Consider the following 16,625-nt stretch of genomic DNA (forward strand, 5'->3'; position numbering starts at 1 on the left):
GCAAGCAAAACCATCCTAAAAGGGAGGAATGATTTTTTTTGGTAGGATAGGTACAACTTGTGATCACACGACATGAGAAGTGAGGGGGACCACGGGCTGAGAAATTTATAACTAAAATGTTCTTTAAAATTGATCTGATCTTTCTAAGCAAAAATGCCACAAAACCATGTTTTATGTTATAACCTCAGATTCCAAGTGAAAATGGATATTTCTTTTGAAACGCAGCTTGAAACACACACATCAAGCAAAGGGGAACAAAAAACCAGTTTTTCTTTTATTTTGTAAATTTTATTTGTATTTTAATTCCAACATAGTTAACACAGAGCTTAGTTTCAGGAGTACAATGTAGTGTCAGCATCCCCAGACATCACCGTGACCCTCAGGGTAAGTGCTCTGCTTCATCCCCATCACCTCCTCCCCCACCCCTCCCTCTGGTGACCTGCAGGGTGTTCTCTAGAGTGGAGAGTCTGAGTGTCTTGGTTTGCCTTTTTTTTTCTTTATTTCTTAAATTCCACATATAAGTGAAATCATATGGTATCTGTCTTATTTCACTTAGCATAATACACTCTAGTTGATCCATGTTGTCACAAATGGCAAGATTTTGTTCTTATTTATGGCTGAATAATATTCCATTATATATATATATATATATATACACATACATACATACACACCTCGTCTTCCTTACCTATTCATCAGTGGATGGACACTTCCACAGTTTGGCTATTGAGGACATCCCGCTATGAACAATGGGGTGCAGGTGCGGCTTTGGATCACTGTTTCTAACCTTTGGGTAAATCCTAGGAGTGCAGTTGTGGGGTCATAGGGTAGCTCTATTTTTAACTTCTTGAGGACCCTCCACACAGTTCTCTGGAGTGGCTGCAGCAGCTTGCATTCCCACCCACAGGGCAAGAGGGCTCCCCTTTCTCCACAGCCTCACCAGCACCTGTTGTTTCTCGTGTTGTTGATTTTAGCCGTTGTGACAGCTGTGATATCTACAAAGAGCCAGTTTTGAAGGAGGAAGGATCACACAATGTGACTACAAAACAGGAGATGTCATTTCAATATAAAATACTCCCTTATTGCTTAGGTTACTGGCCTTTTCTACAATTTAGGAACACATCTGTGAGTCACAATGCCTGCAGGTAGACATAAGCAAAAATGATGAAAGTCTGACTTACCAACTTCGGAGAACTCCTCATCTTTCCAAGACGGTCCACATCACTGGGCTGGGGGTGATTTCGCAGTGGAGAGGCAGGGCCTGGTAAGTGCAGGTAAGCATACAGGCGCACCTGAGAAGGGGTCCCAACACGCCCCACCCGTCCTCTGGGGAACTGAGCTTTAAACGCTTTCCATAAACCCATTAAAGTCACTGCTGTGAACATCCTGATTTAACCTGCAGGGCTCCTAGAGCTAGAACGTGACAACGAATCACAAAGCAAGGGGCACCCAGCTCTGACGCCAAGCAACACAGGAGAGTGAAAAGCACACTTGCCAGCGTTCGACCCCGGCCAGGAGGCGCGCCAGAGGCACAGGTGCAGGTATGGGTGCCGCAGCGACCCAGCTAAGACTTCCTAAGTCTTAACTCCTCCCGCCACCCGGACCTATTCAAGTATTCAAGTGCTAGGTCGGCGCAGTCAACACTCAGGAGTAGACGCAGGACGCCAGGCAGCAAGCTCCCAGGAGGTGGACGGGGAAGGGAGCGCACCCCCAGGCCCCTGCCCCTCCCGGCCTCTGCCATGGCCCAAGGGCGCTCAGGGCCTGGGTGTCTCTGCGCAGGTGGAAGGGGCCTGGGGCTGGAATGAGGGGGGTGAGGGGGGTAAGGGGGCGGGGGGGGGCGCGGTCCCGGGGTGAGGGGGGCGTGGTTCCGGGGTGAGGGGCGCGGTTCCAGGGTAAGGGGTGAGGAGGGTGAGGGGGGCGGGGGGCGCGGTCCCGAGTGAGGGGGTGAGGGGGGCGGTCCCGGGGTGAGGGAGTGAGGGGGACAGGGGGCGCGGTCCCGAGGTGAGGAGGGTGAGGAGGGTGAGGGGGGCGGGGGGCGCGGTCCTGGGGTGAGGGAGTGAGGGAGTGAGGGGGACGGGGGGGGGGCGCGGTCCCGAGGTGAGGAGGGTGAGGGGGTGAGGGGGGCGGGGGCGCGGTCCCGGGGAGAGGGGTGTGAGGAGGGTGAGGGGGTGAAGGGGTGAGGGGGGCGGGGTCGCGGTCCTGGGGTGAGGGGGTGAGGGGGGCGGGGGCGCGGCCCCGGGGAGATGGGGGTGAGGAGGGCGGGGGGGGTGAGGGGCGCGTGGGGCGCGGCCCCGGGGAGGGGGGGTGAAGGGGTGAGGGGGCGGGGGCGCGGTCCTGGGGTGAGGGGGTGAGGGGGGCGGGGTGTGAGGGGCGCGTGGGGCGCGGCCCGGGGGAGAGGGGGTGAGGGGGTGAGGGGGTGAGGGCGCCCGCCGACCGCTATCTGGGAGCCAGGAGGGGGTCGCCGTACCCCGCGACAGCGCCGCCTCTCCAGGTCGCAGCGGGGGCGGGGGCGACGGCGGGGCGGGGCGGGGTTGCGTGCGCGCCCGCGCCAATCACAAGCGCCGCCGGCAGGGGCGCGCGCACGGAAAGGCCGGGAAGCGGAGGGGCGGGCCTGGTGCCGCGCGCAGCCAATGGGGGCGCCCCGGCGCCATGACGTGAGGCTCTCCCGGGCGCTGAGCGCCAGTCGGCTGGCGGGGCCGGTGAGTGCGCGGGCGCGCGGGCGCGCGGGCGCGCGGGGCGGGACTTCCGGCGAGCCCCGGAAGCGGGAGCTGTGTGTTCTCATGCGAACGGGAAGGAGCGTTGGGGCGCCGGAGTCGCGAGGTTGAGACATTTTCGGGCCCGAAACGGGAAGGAGTCGCGGCCCGCCCGCCGCCAGCCCGCGCCGCGCCGCCCCCGCCGCTCGTCCGGGCCGGCCGCGCCCTCCCCGCCCCTCCCTCTCGGCCCGTCCGCGTGTGGCGCGGTCGCCGGGCACCGGGGCTGCGGCGGTCGGCGGCCGGGCGGCGGCGGCGCTGCTGACAGGTGAGCGCGGCGGGCGGCGGGCGGGCCGCCGGGTGCCCCCGCCCGCGCCCCCGCCCCGGCCGCCCGCTCGGACCCGCGGCGCGCCCGCCTGTCACGGGCCGCCATCTTCCCGGAGGACGCGGCGGGCGGAGTGCGGGCCGGGCGGGGCGGGACTGCGGGGCCGGGCCGGGCTGCGGGGGGCGGGCGGGGGCGCGCGGGGCCGGGGCAGGGCCGCGCCGCCGTCCGGCCCGCACTGCGGAGGCCTCGCCCCGCCCGCCCGCCCGGGGCCCGCGCGCCGCCGGCCGGGCGGGGAGCGGCGGGGACCCGGGCACCAGGAAGTGGGAGCCCGTGCGGGCCGCGCCGGGGCGGCGGGAGTGCGGCGGGAGGGGTCGGCGCCCGGCCTCCCCCTGCAGCGCGACGCCTCCCGGGCGCGGGCGGGCGGGCGGGCGGACAGTTGGCCGGCGCGTGCGAGCCGCTCCCGGCCGCGGGTCGTGTCCCCCGGGCGGTGGGGCCGGAGCGGGGCAGCCGAGCAAGCGGGAGGGGGGGGGGCCGGGGGGGAGGGGGGTGCAAGTTACCTTCCTTCTGGAAAGTTTTTTTTCCTTCTCTTCCCGTATTTTTTTTTTTTTTAAAAGCTGGTCTCTCGAGTTGCGTGGAGAATTTGCAATGCGCTCGAAATAGGTGCGAAGTTGTCGTTTGCAGGGGGTGGGGTGGGGTGGGGGCGCCGCTCGCGTCCTGCGGTGCAGGCGGCGCACTGTGCAATCTGCACACTTCCCCACCTGCCTGCCTCCCTCTAATTTACCGTCGGCCGGCCTCGGCCTCCTCTGCACAAGTCGGGGTGCGTGGGGCTTCGGCTCTGCTCTGCACCGGGAGGCGGTTTCCTGAATCCGGCCGCGGGTGACCCCTCCGAACTCAGGATTGCTCGGGTTGCCGAGGTGGGGTATCCCCACAGAGGCATCAGGTCAGCAAGCTTATCATCATTTCAGCCGTAAAGGGGATTGGTGCATTTCCTTTGAAACTTGCTTTTGGGTTCGAAATGACTCTCCTCATTCTGTATTTTGGAACATTAATGGGAGCTGACTTGTTTCCATGAAAGGATGTCCTGGCTTCTTATTGATGAAGCGGTGACTTCTGCTGCTTCGCTTTTCTTCATCCAGCCCCGCAGGGCTGTCCCAGCAAGTCCGTCTGGGCCGTTTTTACTGCTTATTTTCATCACTCGATTTTTTTTTAACGAAAACTTGAAAGTGTTATTTACCGCACTGCTGTTTTCAGTATTCTTTCTCTATCCATTCTGATTTGCTGGACAGTTTTTTTGTTTGTTCGGTTTTGTTTGTTTGTGGGGTTGTTTTTGCTTGATTCCATGTATTTGGGCAGAGAAAGCAAGTTCTGAGGATAAAATGTGTATTCTGAGCAAAGGACTTCTATATCTGAGTGGGAGCCGGAGAGAAAATAGGTGATAATGTGATTGCTAGCATTCATTTAATGCATTCTGTACAAGAGTAGCTGAAATTAAATGGCAGCACATTGAGGGAGATACTTGATTTTATTTAAAATAAAAGATTTTATTTTTCCTTGGGGCTCCTTAGGGAGCATGCTTCAAAAAAAGTTGAGCATTGGAAAATTTATTGAACTTAACGATGATTTCTGCAAATAAGCACAATTTTGACAGACCTAATTAAACTCTGTGAAAACATTCTAGTCACTTGTTTTTATGAAACAGTCTTCGCATATCCTAACACGTCTATCCTAACAGTCTTCACATATCCTAATTCTGAAATACGTAGTGCAAGGCAGGAGCACCAGGTTAAGAGTAATAGAATAAGCCGTGCCTTGGAGGAGCCCCACTCCCGCAAGTAGATTGCAACCGTATTTACAGGTTTTTGTAGGGAGAGACCTGAGGTCCGTGTTACCAAGAGAAGTGGCCGACGGACTGCTTCCACTGTTACTTCAGAGTGTCATGCTGGGCTTCATACTTTCCATAGTGATAAGTAGGATTATTATTTAGGTCTTCTACTTTTAGTAACATGTGCTATCTTTATGATGGTCCCTAGAGATCTTTAAAAGCTGTGTAGGGGATCCCTGGGTGGCGCAGTGGTTTGGCGCCTGCCTTTGGCCCAGGGCGCGATCCTGGAGACCCCGGATCGAATCCCACATCGGGCTTCTGGTGCATGGAGCCTGCTTCTCCCTCTGCCTATGTCTCTGCCTCTCTCTCTTTCTCTCTCTGTGACTATCATAAATAAATAAAAATTAAAAAAAAAAAAAAGAAAAAAAAAAAAGCTGTGTAGATACATGTTACTTTAGATTGTTATTGTCCTCAAGTTCAAGGCACAAGTTTTAAGTATGCTTTCATAATCCATGGTTGTACATTCACAGAGTTTTCTCCTACTTAGGGATTTTTTTCAGATAAATGCAAGAAAATCTCAGTATATTCTTGTCATTCCTCCTATAAGGCCATTGACTCAACCTGTTTCTAATGGGCAGAAGAAAACAAACACTGAAGTTGTTTTTATGGAAAATACATTGTTAAAAACAGACACTGTTGCTGGGCATTGTTGCTTATGCTGTTTTCTAAAACTTTATCCTGTGAAGAGTTCTCTTTTTTCTGTAAGAGCTAATTTTAGAGTACACAGTAAATGAGGCACTGCCTTCTGAGAGCTTTCAACTCACCAAATATGATTGTAGTTTGCTTCAGTTCAGGCTGCTGCTGCTTGGTGCACTCGGTGATCTCCCCAGAGCGACTCTATTTCCCCTGGAGCTTCTTACAGGAATATGGAGTTATAGAGGGAGAGCCGTCAGGTTCTCTTATTAGAAGGAAGGAAAATAACTCCAATGTGGACATTTTTTTTTTTCCTAACATTCCAACACTTTATTTTTTCTGCATGTCAGCGTCTTTAACCTTTAGGAACAGCGAAGAGAAGTCTTAACTTGGCTCACATCTCCTTCCCTATCGTCCCCCGCCCCAAAGTCCCTATTGTCCCTTTAATAGTTCTATAAACTGTCTTTTCAGCACTTTTCTGGTGATGCTTTCATGGCTGAGTTATAAGGGCTGCAGGTGAGTGATGCCACCACTTCTGGGCCTTCTTTCACAGTCTGGTTTTCTCTTCAGCATCCCCCCTAATTCCCTGATAGTGAGACCTGGGTCAGGAGTACATTGTGTTAACACAAAAGACATTTCATATTTAGCTCAAATTTGAAAGCATGCTACTTAATCTTTGGAGAGGGTTTTAATAATCGTTGAGATGCGACTTAAGCTTCAGTGAAAGTGTTCTTTACGAAATCTGATATGCACACATATTGGCTTGGAAACCTACAAGTTAGGTAGCATTTATTTGTGTGAGAAAAATAAAGTGTCTCTTTCATTTACAGCACACCATTTTAGTTCCACTATGGCCGGAGGTTGTTTTAAAGGCGTATCCTGGTTGTCAGGCCTTTTTAAAAAAAACTCATCAGTGACTGTCCCCTGTCTAATAAGTGAGAAACGCCGAGGGCCAGGCTCCAGGGCCCTGGGCATTTCTGCCTCCTCCTTGCAGGCTGCCTCGCCCTCACCACTGCCTCTGCCTCAAAACCGTGCTGTTGCCTTTGCTCTCTGTAGTTTCTTTGCCTGAAATAGAATTTTTTTTTTTAACTTTGCTCTTTAATCCATCCTTATAAAGGTATTTCAGGAGTCCTTCAGGAATCCTTGCCTTCATTTCTAAGGTGCTTAGAGTGCTTCTCTGTTTCTGTAGCACGTCAGGCACAGCACCTGATGAATTAATGTAAGCTCCTTGTGGGTGCGATCCTTTCAGGTTTGTAATCTCTTTGCCCAACTCAGGTCCAGGTACCCTATACAGACCTCCTTCGACTTAGGATATACCTAAGGTTATAGGTTGTAAATACTGTTAAGTTGGTTGTAGGTTGAAAATAATGTTAAGTTGGAAATGGGTTTCATACACCTAACCTTTAACATCACAGCTTAGGCTTGTTTACTTTAAACCTGCTCAGAACACTTAATATTCGCCTGCAGTTAGTGCAAAATCATCTAACACAAAGCCTGTTTGTTCGTGAAGTGTTGAATATCTCATGTAATTCCTTGAATACCATAGTGAAAGTGACAAACCGAATGGCAGTATGGGTGCCGGACGGTTGTCAGCGAATCTCGGACGGTTGTCAGCGAATCTCGGTTGTTATTCCTCTGATTGTGGGGCTGAGTGGGAGGGAGCCTGCTACCTGGAGCAAGAGCAGCATTGAAAATTTGAGGTACAGGGCAGCCCTGGTGGCACAGTGGTTTAGCGCTGCCTTCAGCCCAGGGCGTGATCCTGGAGACCTGGGATCGAGTCCCGTGTCGGGTTCCCCACATGGAGCCAGCTTCTCTCTCTGCCTGTGTTTTGGCCTCTCTCTCTGTGCCTCTCGTGAATAAGTAAATAGAATCTTAAGAAAAAAAAAAAAAAAAAAAGAAAATTTGAGGTGCAGTTTCCACCGAATGTGTATCATTTTTGCACCATTGTGAAGTTGAAAAATTATAAGTTGACCCATCATAAGTTGGGGACCATCTGTAGATGTTTAGTAAACTTTGCTCAGCTAGATGGAAAAAGGCGTGTCTAAAGACACCTTTCATTTCGGTTGTAAGGAAATGATTTGCAGATTGTACAATTGCATGCCTTTGTAAACATAAAAATTTTCACTTGAAATGAGTGCAATAGAAAGTGCACAGTCATATTTACAAAATGTTTGTGATTTGATAGTGATATAGTGCATACTGCATTGTGGATGGAGTAATTTTCAAATTTTTTATTTTTGAAAGATTTTATTTAATGAGAGACGCAGAGAGAGAGAGTCAGAGACACAGGCAGAGGGAGAAGCAGGCTCCCCACAGGAAGCCCAATGTGGGACTTGATCCCAGGACCCCGGGATTATGCCCTGGGCTGAAGGCGGCGCTAAACCACTGAGCCACCCAGGTGCCCCTTTTTATTTACTTTTTTAAAGATTTTATTTATTAGAGCACAAGCAGGCTCCCAGCTGAGCAGGGATCAGTCCCAGGAATGACCCCATGCAAAGGCAGACACTTAACCTACTGAGCCACCCAGGTGCCCCTGGATGGAGTCCTTTAATCATGTGACATAGATTGTGTTCTTTCTTAGTCTTTAAAAACTTGCCCTCTTGGGGATCCCTGGGTGGCGCAGCGGTTTAGCGTCTGCCTTTGGCCCAGGGTGCTATCCTGGAGACCCGGGATCGAATCCCACGTCGGGCTCCCGGTGCATGGAGCCTGCTTCTCCCTCTGCCTATGTCTCTGCCTCTCTCTCTCTCTATGTGACTATCATACAAAAAAAAAAAAAAAACTTGCCCTCTTGATAACGAATGCCAATTTCTTTGGCTTTAAAATTAAATTATAGGGATCCCTGGGTGGCGCAGCGGTTTGGCGCCTGCCTTTGGCCCAGGGCGCGATCCTGGAGACCCAGGATCGAATCCCACGTCAGGCTCCCGGTGCATGGAGCCTGCTTCTCCCTCTGCCTATGTCTCTGCCTCTCTCCCTGTGTGACTATCATAAATAAATAAAAAAAATTAAAAAAAATAAAATTAAATTATATTACCCTAAAACAAACCAATTACAATAGTGAAAACATAGTTGTAAACTTCATTGGATTTTTCCATTTTTCATCCCCTGTGGAGAGTCCTTGCCACAGGGTCTGGTAGGAAACACAGAGTTCATGCCTTCCTTGAGCAGGTGTTTTTGGTCAGTAAGATACTAGCAACACAAAGACAAATGATGCCAGAACTTTTCTCTAAGGTTTGCGGTCTAGAAGGGCTTAGGAAAGTGAGTTGTTTTATTTAAAGCCAAGCAGACAAGCATTTGGATTCTTGCAGCTTCCATCTGCAAGATGTGTTGATGGCTCTCAGCACCACACTCCCTTGAGTGGTCTCGCTCTTGTATACAGTTGTATTGCTTCAGCACATCCTGTGGCAGGCCCCCTCATCTCCTTTCCCCGCCCCAGCTTTTTTTTTTTTTTTTTTTTTTGGTAACTCTTACTACATTATAACATACCGTGTAATTTCCGTATTTTATGTAGGGTCTGGCTTCTGGTGTTCAAATGTTAACTCTGTCAGGGTGAGGGGTTTTATTTTGTTCACTGACATGAACCCACTGGACCTTTGAATGGTACAGAATAGTCACTAAATAATTCATGAATAAATCCTTGGGTTATAAAGATGAATAAAAGGGATGGATTGCCCTCCTTTTTGGAGCTCACAGTCCATGGAGGCAGGTAAATGACCACATAACCACAGATGAGATCCATATACATTGGGCTGGCTGTTGTAGGCTTGAGAGGACCAGGAGGTTCCCTGAGGAAGAGTGTGGTGGGGCAGAGTCAGCCTGCCGGGCAGAGGACCGGTGTCAGCGACTCTCAGCACATGGATTTGCTGAGAGTAAAGGAGGGCCTGTCGATGTAGCAGCTGGATCGCACAGGATTTAAGCCATCTCAGGATAGGTGAGAATTTTGCTTTGTATCCTAAGAACAGTGGAAAGCACTTGGAGGGTTTTCAGCAGGAGAATTACATGACCGGAACTGCCTTTTTAAGTGATTATTCTGCTTTAAGGAGAGGAAGGAAAGGGCACACACTGACGGGTATTACTCGACCCGGAGCGAGGTGGAGGGAGGGCCCTTGTGTTTATTCTTGTGTTTGTCACGGTGGAAAAGGCCAAGCCCTGGCCTAAATGAAGAATAGCTTGTTTAGAAACTCTTTGGTTTGTATTAGATAGACATAATGTTTGTTTGTTTGTTTATTTATTTATTTATTTATTTATTTATTTTTTGCTTGTTTTTAAAGATTTTATTTATTTATTCATGAGAATACACAGAGAAGAGAGAGAGAGAGGCAGAGACACAGGCAGAGGGAGAAGCAGGCTCCACGCAGGGAGCCCAATGTGGGGGACTCGATCCCGGGTCTCCAGGATCAGGTCCTGGGCTGAAGGTGGCGCTAAACCGCTGAGCCACCTGGGCTGCCCCAATTCTGTTTTTATTTTTCAAAAAGCTTTGTTTTATTGTCAAAGCTCAAAATATAAGGGTAAAAACATGATCGGTTCAGTACAAATTTATAAGTTAATTACAGTTCTCTGAACATGTTAAACATCCCCTTTTCAAATATTTTTTTTCTGAAAATATTGTGTCCTTTAAAACCTGTTCTTCAAAGACTACTTTCTGAACAGTTCTTTTTTTGTTGATTACATTATCTCTTTCATCCTTAAATCTTACCATCGGTGTAATTCCTGTCTTACTATAGATATATGTATGTATCCCCCAGACTATATAGTACTGTCATCCATTACTGTCTGGCTTTTCTCTACTCTGCAGAGTCGTGGAGTTGTGTGAACCTTTGAAAGGAGACTTGAAGTCCCTGTGGAAAGTTACCTTTTAGAGATCGAGGCATTTAGAATTCAAAACCATTTTCCCTTTACTTGTGTTTTCAGGAGGTAAAACATTCAAATAATGGATAGTATGCTGGTTGTCATTTAGTGCAGAAATTTAGGATGAACTTTTTGGATGAAACTTTCCCTAGGATTACTAGAAGTTCCATGTTCCTTTTTGATCAATATCTGTGTCTCCAGAGATTCTTGTTTTCAGACGCTAGTGCTCTTTCTGGTTTTCTGTCAACAGGTCACTTGAGTACAGACCATTGTACAAATGAGTATCTGATGAATCAGCAGTATGTTCTTCACACCTCACACACAGGGCGGGCCTCAGTGAAGAGCAAAGGTCCAAAGACTGTAGTAGCTCACAGCACTTGGGGCTCTTCACACTTCTTTGTATATGTTGATGTTTACATTTCTTCTGCTGAAATCCTTCCCTTTTAGGCCTCTGTGCAGGAGAGTTAACCCCAGGCATGAATGGACCGGGGAAGAAAATACATTTGCCACACACAACTGCAGAAGCAGTCAGGCGTGCAGAATGTACGTCTTTGTGACCCGGTGAAACTGCACTGGCAGAGTGAATTGCGTTCCTGCACAAGAGTGCCTTGAGGTCCTAAATGACCCTAAGTTTTAGTAGTCTCCATCGGGCCAGGGACATTGTTGGTGTTTTCCTTTGAAGTTCAGAATATTGAGAGTGTGCTTGTCATTGTGAAGGTTTTTGATCTGTTAACTCTAAGTTTTTCATGAAATTGAAGATTACAGTTCAAGGTAAGAAGCCATAGATCAGATGTTTTTCCAGGGTTATTATATGGCCACAAATTTCATTAGTAGGTGATTATGAGCAGAGCAAATAAAAGTTGGATCATTAACTTCCAATTTACATTCTGGTGCATTGGTGCAGTTAGGTAAGGTTATTGAAAACTTGTAAACAATATATTTACCAAGTGTTTAATCGTAATTATGGTACATTTAATCAGCCTTAATCCAGTTGCATAGAAAATTTTGTTTTCATCAGCACCATTTTTCACTGTGGAATTACAAGGAGGGAAACCTTTCATTTAATGCAATTCATACAGTTTCAGTGGTTAGCACTTTAGGACAGTCATTCTCGGAGCCTGTTGTTTTATGAACTGAGACTTGATAACTTGTTTATGAAAATAACTGCCAGAGAAGAGTGTAACTCTTGTTGCAGTCCTAGGATTTTGGAGCTCTGACACTCAGACCCGTGCTCACAGAAGTAAGTTTAAGGTCAATGCAAATACAGCGAGTTAGCAGGTGGCAAAGCCAGGGCTCTCTGCCTTTGGTGTCCTGTCTGGGCTCAGTCCTGTGTGGCACTCTAATTACAGAATTCACAAAATATGCTTCTGAACAGTAGGATTTCAAAAACTGAAATTGGTGAAAGTGTTAACATTATGTATACTAGAATTTTATTTTATTTAAATATTTATTTATTTATTCATGAGAACACAGAGAGAGAGGCAGAGACACAGGCAGAGGGACAAGCAGGCTCCACACAGGGAGCCCGACGTGGGACTCGATCCCAGGTCTCCAGGATCAGGTCATGGGCTGAAGGCGGCGCTAAACCGCTGGGCTTGTATACTAGAATTTTAAATTGGCATTTTACTGTTTTTTTTTTTTGTTGTTGTTGTTGTTGTTTTGTTTTGTAAGACTCTTTTTTTTTTGTAAGACTCTTAAAGTCGCTATCAAAATGTGTATTTATTTATTTAAGTATTTTATTTATTTATTCATGAGAGAGAGAGAGAGAGGTAGAGACACAGGCAGAGAGAGAAGCAGGCTCCACGCAGGGAGCCCCACTTGATCCCGGGTATCCAGGCCCTGGCCCTGGGCCAAAGGTGGCACTAAACCGCTGAGCCACCCGGCTGCCCCTAAAATATGTTTTTAAAAACACATTTGAAATAACATTTATTTTAAGAAAATTAAGCATATTTGTCATTCTAGATAATTTAACTTACTGGCTTTAATCAACTTGGGAAGGCACAAATAGGTCTTCCAGTTTGTATCTCATATTAAGACTGCAGTTTATTTGTTGTCTTAGAGAAATAAAATTTGAGAAATTCCTGTACATTCAGTGGTTGCCTTCCTAAACTGCACAGACAGTTCTACCCTTGACATCCATGCTGCTGGTGCAGGGTTCATGTTCAGGCTTTGGATGTGTCAGCACCTGTGTTCATACTCCTCTCTTCTGCTGCTGTAAGGAGGAGCTCAGACCTAAGAGAGGGTTACTTGGGTGAGCACTATACCACCTCTCCTGGCCTTTACCCTCCTCAACAACACTTTTCCTTGCTTCCTAACAGCCTGGATCTTGCCTATAGAATGTGAGAAATGAATGCAGATTGCCACAGTTCTCACCCTCAGCAATGTATTTGGTTTAGAATTCAGAGGACCCAAAATCCTTGCTTGTTTTTGTTTTTCAGAACACCTCATTTGCTCTTTAGAAAACTGAGGCCTAGAGACAGTTTGCTTCCCATCACATGATCAAGAGGAGAAAATGGGGTCTGTCTAGTTACTTGCTTCTAAATCCATTGCAAACAAGACCCAACTGTTAGAAAGCTTAGGTGTCCTACATATGTGTTAGGTCCAGGTAACCTGATAGATTGGTGGCCTGTGCCACACAGCACAGCTAAGCTGCAGAAATGCTGGTTTTAACCAGAAAGTTTTAATAGTACTTTTTATAGTGCGTATCCTTGGAGCTGGGGTACCCCACACCCAGGACTGAGAAAAGTTCATTTACCTTGCTGAAGAGTCATTCAGAATTACTGGAGCCGATGCTGACTCTGATAGTTTGCTTGGAACTTTTATGGTGTTATTAGGTTCATCTGTTGAACTATGATCCTAACTGGCTGAGGATTATTATCCAGTTATTTCTAAAATAGAGATGATAGTATGCCTAGAATACATATCCTTTGGTATATATCAGACTGAAGGATTATCTAAAGTAGTATATATTTTTGAACTCCCAACTATGGAACTTAAATTCTTTTTTTTTTTTAATTTTTTTATTTTTTATTTACAATAGTCACACACACAGAGAGAGAGAGAAGAGGCAGAGACATAGGCAGAGGGAGAAGCAGGCTCCATACACCAGGAGCCCGACGTGGGATTCGATCCCGGGTCTCCAGGATCGCGCCCTGAACCAAAGGCAGGCGCCAAACCGCTGTGCCACCCAGGGATCCCTTAAATTCTTTTTTATGAGTAGTGTCACTTTTGTTAAGGAACACTTCATTTTAGGTGATATTCATTGTATTTCACTATTTTCTGATTAGCACAGTCATGTTGGCAAAGGTGAAAGCGTGTTCAGTTGTCATACCTTGTCTTGGGCCCTGGCTGCTACTTTGTGAGTCAGTGTGGTTTCATGGCTCCGCAGGTCCAGCCTCTGGCTGCCTAGTGACTAGTAATGACTGTATTGGTTTAGTCTCTGCTGTGCCTGCCCTAAACATGCACACAGCAGGTGAGATGAGTGCCCAGGGGCTCTACCAGCAGGTAGCGGGGAGTCGGGGTCTGGGCGAGCCTCGAGCCCCTGCTCCTGACCCCCTCCTCAGATGCCCAGCCTTTTGTTCATAAGTCCTTGAACTTCTGAGTCTCTTTTTAATATTTCTGGTATATATGTCTGTTTTTCCAGTGGAAGGACTCAGCTTTCAGCAGATTCTCAAAAAGATCTTTGACCTCTCCCTTCAATACAAGTAATAGTTTTTAGCATGTGTTTGCCACTTGGGAACTTGTAGGATTTGTTATTTTGATAATGAAATATGATTTTTTGTTTGTCAACATGACTTTGTATTTAACTCTTCTATATGTTTAGATTCCTAGTACACACAGATGGACACATATACACATAATCTAGAGAGTATATGAAATGAAAATGAACCCACAATGATTTTGCCCCAACCTCAAAGTACTGCCTTTTCCCACATGAACACATTATTTGTAGTATGCAGCAACAGAGGCTTTTACTTGGAGTCATCATTTTAAACACAAGAATTTCTTCTTGAGTATTTATTGCATGAAAGACACAGTGACTAAACACATATTTCCTGAGATTTTACTCTGCCAGGTACTGTGTCAGGAATATACTCAGCATTGGAGAGCCTGCATTTGACGTGCACTGGGTGTGAAGGGTTTGCAGGGGGCCAGGTGGAGGAGGGGTCCCAAGTGCAGACTACAGGGTGGAGGACGGTCTGTTTCAGAAAGGCCATCTGTGAAGAATTGGTGGGTTGGAGACCTGGAAAAAGTTGAGGTAATAATTTGGTTCAGAGACGATGGTTATCTGAGCAGTTGACAAGTAATAGAGACAGAGATGTAGGCTGCTGTGAGAGGAAGAGGTTAAAGGTGTATTTGTAGGTTTCTTGTGTGGGCAGCTGGGTAGATGATATGCTCTCTTTCTTTGAGATGGAGGGATTGTCGGTTTTTATTTGTCTCAAATGAGAAGGGTGGTGGGAATGGATTTTTTTTTTTAAACAATGGACTTGGAGGAGTCTGTAGGTCAAGTTTGTTCATCAGATGCTTGCTTAGTTGCACTGATACTCGGCATGTGGTGTTAACTGAAGCCATGAGAACTGGAGCAGAGGAGCACAAGTCAGGCCCGGAGAGGAAGGAGCTGCAGGTGCGGCTCGGTCCCAGGGAGACCGTAGTGGCCCGCTGCCTGCTCCCCTCTGCCCTCTTTCTCTACCTATCAGTTAAGTTGTCACTTACAAAAGCCAGTTCAGTGTGTTCCCAAACTCATTCGGGAACTTGTACACCTTATTGCAGTTAAAGATTTGATTAGTAGACACTGATAAAAATAGTGTAGAAATACTCCTATGAGAACTAATCTGAAAACTTTGGAGTGTTTCATTAAAAACAAATCACTAAGAAAACTATTAACTTAGGTGTGCGGGTAAGATACTCATAAAAAACTGGAGAATGATTCTAGGAGGACTATACCATTCATTATTTTTTTTTTTAACTAAGTTGCACTTTAAAGAGACAGAGACATAGGTGATGCATTATGGATGTGGTTTGTGTGAGAAAGAAAAGGTCTGATGGACTGGCTCAGTCTAAGAAAAAGGCCCAAGTGAAGGGGCATATGCAAGGTAAAGTGGTTAAGGGTTCATGTGTCAGTTTTCAGGGTTGCCTACTTTAATGTACTGTTACTTCCAGTCACAAAGGGCAAGAGAGCTTTCCTGAACTTAGTGCGGAAGACAAGCATCATGGCAGATGGGAAGGGAGGAGGAGGAGGAAAGCATGCCTGCAGGCTGAGGAAGAGAGGCCATGGGTACATCTTAGCAGCAAGCAGGCCATGGGTACATCTTAGCAGCAAGCAGGCCATCTTGTCAGAACAGCATCCTTGGAGAGGCTGCATCCTGCCTGGGAGGCCCCCGGCCCCGTGCTGTTGTTCATCCCTGTCCCTACTTCTCTGTCCTTCCCACTTGTCTCCCTTGTATGTTTCTTGGTGATGGCTAGGCAACACATGTTTTGAACAGTGCTGGGTGGAAGAACTGAAGATACAGGAAAAGAGGAGGAAATGGGATCCAGACCACAGGTGGAGGACCAGTGCTCCTTCAGTTAATATATTATTTTTTCTCCAAACCTTTGATAAATTAGTGAGAAAAACTTGTTCATTTTCATAAAGTTTTTTCAAGTTACGTTCAGGCTGTATTTGGGTCCCTCACCTTGACTTATGAGGTCTGATTTTCAAGAGTTATGTAGAATTATGATTGTTACAGACTATTTCCTTTTCTTTCACCAAAGTGCTAAGAAATAATGCATCTGTTAGGAATACCAAATTCAAGAAAAGAGGGATGCACATTAATGGGAGTCTTGAAATGAGACATATTTTATCACCACATAGAAAGCTGTGAAATGGTATTTTATTTTATTTTTTTTAAAGATTCATTTATTCATTTACTAGAGAGGGAGAGGCGGAAAGCAGCGTGAGCCGGGGAGGGACAGGGAGAGGGAGACTCTCAAGCAGACTCCCCGCTGAGTGTGGAGTCTGACACAGGGCTCCATCCCAGGACCCTGAGATCATGACCTGAGCCCAAATCCAGAGTCGGACAATTAAAAACTGAGCCACCCATGTGCCCCATGGCCTTTAATTTTTAAGGAAGATGATTTGCCTGTTCACATAACAGGATTTTAGGGAATGTCTGTGGGTCTGTAGTGAGGACTTGGGGAAGGTAAGTTGTTATCTTTATCTGTACCATCTGTTGGATCAAACAGCTCTTGACTTAGAGCCCAGCACATACCC

At 47.5% G+C, this 16,625-nt stretch overlaps 1 protein-coding gene across 3 annotated transcripts in view; it reads left to right on the forward strand.

Annotated features, from left to right (window-relative positions):
• The first annotated feature begins 2,748 nt into the window (after positions 1 to 2,748).
• LARP4B (La ribonucleoprotein 4B) overlaps positions 2,749 to 16,625 on the forward strand; it is a 94,136-nt gene continuing 80,259 nt past the window's right edge. The window contains exon 1 of one of the 3 annotated variants that reach the window (XM_025445042.3): positions 2,749 to 2,820. The gene's annotated coding sequence lies outside the window, so the exon portion shown is untranslated. Of the gene's footprint in view, positions 2,821 to 2,865; positions 3,019 to 3,615; positions 3,956 to 16,625 lie in introns of those variants that run through there. The other 2 variants (XM_025445040.3, XM_025445041.3) reach the window with 2 other exon arrangements.

The sequence above is a fragment of the Canis lupus genome, chromosome 2 (assembly GCF_003254725.2).
Source record: "Canis lupus dingo isolate Sandy chromosome 2, ASM325472v2, whole genome shotgun sequence".
NCBI classification, from domain to species: domain Eukaryota; kingdom Metazoa; phylum Chordata; class Mammalia; order Carnivora; family Canidae; genus Canis; species Canis lupus.